We start from the raw sequence: 6,738 nt of genomic DNA on the forward strand, positions 1-6,738 counted from the left end.
CTCGGTACGTGTCCGAGCTATACTGACATCCGGTCGGATATTCTCCCTCTTAGTCGAGAAAGTGAACTGCCCGCTTAGATGATCACGTAAGGTTGACCGTCTTGAACTGCCCACTGCTAAGCTAGTCCCTCCTCATCACCGGATCATTAAGAAAAATATTTTAGTTGTTCTTTTAATTTGGATCAACCCCTAAGACACATATGAAATTTTCCTTATGGTTAACAAGGATTCCTAAGGGTGTGTCAAGTTGAGGGGGAGTCCTAATTAAAAGATCAAAACTCTTTCAAAATTAATTGTGTAAATCTTGGGATTTTTTTTTAAAAAATATTTTTTGAAAATATCTTTGAAAATTTTGCAAAATGTATTAAAGATATTTTTTTAAAAAAACTTTGAAAATTGTTGTAGCAATGATTTATATCCTTAATCCTTTGAGAGATGTTGAAATTTTTTTTTATGAAAACACTTTTGCAAAGTTAAAACATTTAAAATTTATTTGAAAAATTGGTTACAAAATTTATATGTCAAATTTTCAACACTTATTTGCAAAAAAAAATAATAATAATAAACTTCTTTGTAAAACTATAAATTACACTCAACTCTCTTATTAGTTTTCTAAATATTATACTTAAACTTCACTTATATATTTGTTTTTTGATATATGACAAAGGGGGAGAGTAAGAGTTAAGTTAAGAAAATCAAAATCTCAAAATCAACAAATTACGTATTACATATTTCTTAGACTTAATGCATAATATTTTACTTAGTGTTTAGGATTTAATGCATATTTTTTGGATTTAATTCATAATCTTTTACTTAGCCAGAAAGGGCTTTATTTTTCTAACTTTAACTTATGTTGCCATTATATTAAAAGGAAGAGATTGTTAGTGCAGTTTGTACTAATAATCAAACTCATATTTTGATGTATGATAAATGTTCAAGTTAGAATTGTGATTTAACCTCTTGAGCTAAGTATTTAGGCTAATAAACTTAATAGATCTAAAGGGCTAGATACCATACTGAAGTCCAGTTGGGTCAGGGAGGACCAGACGACCGGTAGGAAGTCTAATTAGGTCATAGAGGACCAAACAGCTAACAAGAAGTCCAATTGAATCAGGGAGGACCAGACTACTGGTTGAAGTCCAAATGATGCATCTTGTAGGAAGACTTGGTGGGTCAAGAGAACAAAATCAGGTAAGTTACAAATGGTAAGTGAAAGTAAATACTGGAGGAAAGAGATCTTGTGAGAATGAGTCATAGTGAGACTATAGGTGTTGGTCCAACTTAGATCCATTTTAAAAATGTAGGTTGAAACCAAGACTAGATCATGGTCTTGGTAAGATAGGATCTAACTCATAAATATATAAAATATTCATGTATATATTTTTCTAATTTTATGTTGTAGATACATACGTAGATCTTCAAATTCTACATGTGTGGCCATTGATAGAGCCTGATTTCGAGTCCGGATTCTAAAGATATATTGACTCTGGAAGATTACTGTGTCAAACTAGTGATGGGAGATGCCTCAAGTCGATAGAGTGAATCGAACCAGATTGTATTGAACCAGACAGAACCAAATCAAACTAAACTAAACTAACAGATAAGATCATAATTATTTAATTAGTTTTCTCTAAAGAATTATTCGTAAGATACAAGGTCAAAAAGTTTATCCTGAATTTAATGAATATGATAAGAACAAGTTCATCTATAAAAGAAGGTTAGAAAGCCAAGAAAAGAAGATAACATTTTTTTGAAGAAGCAACTACACTATTCTTTCTGTTCTCATCTCGTGCTAGTGCAACCCTTCTCAAGTGCCAAAGGAATCTCTGACAATAAGGCACCTCAAGATTAATTTTTCTTTGTCAGTATAATTTAAATACTACTTTTACTCATTATTGCATCAAAAAGTGTAGGTTATTATACTTTCTCTATCTGTACTGGATTTTTAATTATTAGTGAATTACCCATCGAAAAAGATCCAAAGGACCTGGGTTTTGGAATAGGAGTTGTTCTGCTTTTTCATGCTTTCTATTTTACTTAGTTATTTTTCATTTCCATTACGTACTCAATTTTAAGAAAATAAAAAAGAATAATTTTTAAAATATACATGATTCACCCCCCTCTCACGTGTAATTGATCTTATATGTGGTATCAGAGTAGGGGAGCTCTAATTTAATGCAATTATCGATTAGAGATCGATTTCTTTTTGAGAGTTTTTATATCATTAATTTTTTTTCCTTCCACACTACTTACCCTAAGACAAAGTCTTGAAAATTTGCTTTAACACTTGTCGTGCAAGAACATGGAGTACAAATAGACTTTTGGGTGAAATGTCCGATCAATGGAGGATGTAGATGGAAAACTTCATCTTTATGAATGACTTCAATAGTGCATGGCACTGAAGTGATCTTCTCAAAATTGAGAATCAAATATAAAGATAATCAAGTTAATTTTGAGTTTGTTCTCTAATAAAATTCTTCACGACTCCAGTTGGTCCCACGAACCAACCACCTGATAAATTAAAAAAAGTGATGATGGATCTATGAGTGATTTGACTGCACGAGTGGTTCAAGCACCGAGCACATATACATGAGAATTGTTGCATGAGTTTTTTTTTATTTGCCGTTCCGCTAGTCATCACACCGTACCCGGGGAGTTGAAGAAATTAATTACAAAAATTGCTCTCAACATTATTTAAAATAAAAATGTTGAAACATTAACATAAATGTGGGTGTCAATGTCTGTAATAGACATTAATTGTCCTTGTCACTGAAAAATTTCAACACAGTAAGGTCTTTAAGAGCATCCACACCAGCTTCCCTATCTAAAATGTATAATTTAGGATAAAAAAGTTACTTTATTAAATTTGAATATCTACTTTTCAATAGTCCATTTATCAGCTTCCCTATTTCTTCTCTCTCTTCTATAATGTTTAGGGAATAGAATTTATTCCCTAAATTTAGAGAAGTACTATTCATAAATGCATAATTTAGAGAATGGATAGGATAGCAGATGTAGATGTATATATATATCCTATATACCCTTGTATGAGCGACAACTTATGTGACCACCTGATGCGATTTTGATCCAATTTTTTAATTTCTCTCTTATCTATATGCAATAATTCTTTTCTCTCTCCTGTACAAAGTGGTAATAGTTTCTAATTTTCTTCTCTCTTCTGCATGTAAAGTGGTACTGATTTTTACAAATCAACACTAGCGTTGGAGCTGATATTTAAAGATCAGCTCCAACGTGCTGGTCTTTAAAGACCATCACTAATATGTTGGTGTTGGTTTGTATAAACCAACACTAAACTGGTGCTGGTTTGTGGGAACCAGCACCAACTTATACAAATCAACATCAACTTGGTATTGATTTGCACAAACTAGCACCAACATAGTGCTAGTTTGCACATGTTGGTCTGGTTTCTATAAACCAGTATCAACGTGGACTGATTTACACAAACTAGCACGTGCTAATTTGTGCACGTTGGTACTGATTTGCATAAACCAGTACCAACTATTGGTGGTGTTGGTTCCTGCATGCAAGGTGGGGCTCGTTTGGAGAAACCAGCACAAAGGTGGTGCTGGTTTTTACAAATCAGCACCAACACTAGTTTGAAACCAGCACCAGCTAGCATCACATTGGTGTTGGTCTTTAAAGACCAACACTAGTTGTGGTATTGGTTTGCACAAAACAACACTAACTGTTGGTGTTGATTTACATAAATCATCACCAACGTGCTTAAATAAGTACCACGTTGGTGCTGCTTTACACAAATAAGCACTACATTGGTGATGGTTTATGTAAATCAGCATCACGTTGGTTGATGTACGTAAATATTATGATCATTTATGCATATTTTAATGCACATTCACTTGCTTTATATGTATATATTCTTTACATGATCGCCTCTTTTATCATGTACTCATCATATATACTCTTTTGTTCGAATATCTTCTCTTTGTTTGGTTTTGTGCTGACAAGGACAACTTTCAGAGCAAAAATAGCGATTGTCGTCGCACCGGAATGAGCCAGAGAACAAGGTCGTGCAACCTTGCACGACCATGTGGCCAAACAGAAGAGGAGCAGTGCATGGTCGTGCAACTCTTGCATGGCCGTGCAGCCAACCAGAGGCAGATCAGAGCATGGTCGTGCAAACCTGCACGGTCGTGCCCCCCCCCAACGACCGAAGGCAAGCAAGGAACGATCGTGCAACCCTGCACGGTCGTGTCCCAGGAGTCGAGCCCGAAGTTCACATGGTCGTGCCAATTGGCACGGCCGTGCAGCGCAACCAGAGACAAGAATGGGCACAGTTGTGTCATATTGGCACGACCGTGCCACCGCAGTCGTGCCCTAGCCTATAAAAGGGTTTTAACCCTTCTCGTTAAAAGGGGGGAAAGCTGGAAGTGAGCCGTCAGAGAGGGAATCACCTTGGTGTCGTTCCACATCATCCAGGACCTCTGTCCAGCGATCCTTCATCATCACATCGACTCCAGAAGCAAAGGATTGGATCCGAAGATCACTCGTCGTCGTTGAATAAACTTCCTTTCTCTTTCTCTCTTCTTGTTTGAGATTATATGCTTAATTACATCATGTCTTCGGGTTTTTCTCCGGCGTCTATGGAGTACATTTCTTGTTCTAGGATTAGAGAGTAGTTGTGGATCAGTTTGATGTAAGACTCGTACTTATGCTTATATTCATTGGATGATTTCGCTTGCTTTGTTTCAATTGCATATTAATTGATTGAGTAGGAATTGCTAACCTCGTAAAGAGATTATCTTAGATCGTACACCCGAAGGGCCCTAGTGACAGGGGTAACCCATTCATGGACATCTAGGGTATTTCCTCAAAAAGAGAGGCAACTTCTCCGCAAGGAAGTAAGAGACCATACCAAACCCTTACTTCTATCCTTAATGACATCAATTAGAGTTGCGTTCTTGTGATCTACCGAGGCGCCCTAGTGACAGGGGTTAACCGTAACAGGATTTCATAGAGATCTTCTTTATTTAGTGCTTAAGGATAGTAGCTTTAGCTTCCGACAAATGCATGTTGATGGACAATGAGTAGAGGATAAATCGTGATACATCAATACCACCACAACGAAACCGAACTCCTAGAACTCTTCATAAACCAAGTAAATTACTCTCTCTTCACTAGTTCTCGTTTCCTCTTCTCATTCTCTTTTCTTTAGATAACTCACAACCATCGATAGTTTAGCTAATCTTAAGTGAATCATTGCTAGTACTTATAACCAGTCCTCGTGGGATCAATAATCTTTATTACTGATGATGAATCCGTGCACTTGCGGAATCTAACAAGTTTTTTGCGTTGTTACCGGGGACTGCGTCTATAACATTAGCAAAAATCATATTAGATTAAACTAGACTTAGTTTTTTCCCTTTATCTTTCCTTTTCTAGTATTCTGCATTTTAGAGATAAATAATTTTATTTTTGCTTTTCTTTATTTTCTACAATTTTTATTAAAATGCATATATATATATATATATATATATATATATATATATATATATATATATTATTTCACTCTTTTCTTTACTATACTTCATATCTTGTTTTTGCATGCGAAGAGCTAATCTTTCAAAACAACTTCTGTCATTTGATCAGAGATTGATAGGACTTTCTTGAGAAGAAAAAACTTACAGAAAGCATTTCAAGCCGCACAAGAATCTTTAGAAATGATTGACAAACTGTTAAAGGATTATGCAACACCTTATGTACGAGGGGTTCGGTCTAGCATCACTCAACCGCCAATCGAAGCCAACAATTTTGAAATCAAGCCTGCAGTGATCCACATGGTCTAGCAGAATCAATTTGGAGGAGGACCGCATAATGATCCAACCCATCACTTAAAGCTTTTCTACAAGATTTGCGGAACTATGAAAGTGAATGGGGTCCCTCCAGAATCAGTAAGATTGCTTCTTTTTGGATTTTCCCTGAAAGACAGAGCCAAGCTGTGGCTAAATTCCCTTCCAGCAAACAACATATCATCTTGGAAGCAGTGTGAGCAGAAATTTCTGGACAAGTTGTAACCACCAAGCAAAACTGGGCACATGAGGAACTTGATCGCTAGCTTCAAACAGATAGACTCAAAATAATTATTTGAAGCTTGGGACAGATTCAAAAGTATGCTGAGATAGTGCCCCCATCATGGCCTTGAGAAGTGGTTGGTTCTACACACATTCTACAATGGAGTCAACTATCACTCGAAGGTATCCCTCAATTCTGCAGCAGGAGGAGCACTAATGAACAAGAGCCTTGATAAATCTGAAGAGATCATAGAGAATGTGGCACAGAACCACCATCAGTGGGCAACTGAAAGATCTGGTAGTTCTTTCCCAGGGAATCCAATTAAGGCATCAGGAAAATTTGACGTAGATGCAGTCACACTCATGTCTGCAAAGCTGGACGCTCTGACCAAGAAGTTTGAGGCCATGGGAAACAACACGTCCAATGAAATAGTTTGTGTTTGTGAGACTTATGGAAGTATGGATCATGCTCAAGATACTTGCCCCTTAGGGCCAATACAAACACAGATAAACCAACTTGAGCAATGCGATGCGATAGTCAGTTACAACCAAAAGCAGAACAATCCGTACTCCAACACATATAACCCTGGATGGAGGAATCACCCAAATTTCTCATATCAGAATAACCAGGACCAAGGGTCAGCAAAACAAAGCTATCAACCTGGGCAACAGAGCTACCCATCTGGAT

At 36.5% G+C, this 6,738-nt stretch overlaps 1 non-coding gene across 1 annotated transcript; it reads right to left on the reverse strand.

The window, feature by feature from the left end:
* Positions 1-6,068: 6,068 nt before the first annotated feature.
* Positions 6,069-6,178, reverse strand: LOC121968861. The gene has a single exon (XR_006108387.1). It is a non-coding gene; the product is annotated as a small nucleolar RNA R71 (small nucleolar RNA).
* Positions 6,179-6,738: the final 560 nt, after the last annotated feature.

The sequence above is a fragment of the Zingiber officinale genome, chromosome 3B (genome assembly GCF_018446385.1).
Source record: "Zingiber officinale cultivar Zhangliang chromosome 3B, Zo_v1.1, whole genome shotgun sequence".
Taxonomy (NCBI): domain Eukaryota; kingdom Viridiplantae; phylum Streptophyta; class Magnoliopsida; order Zingiberales; family Zingiberaceae; genus Zingiber; species Zingiber officinale.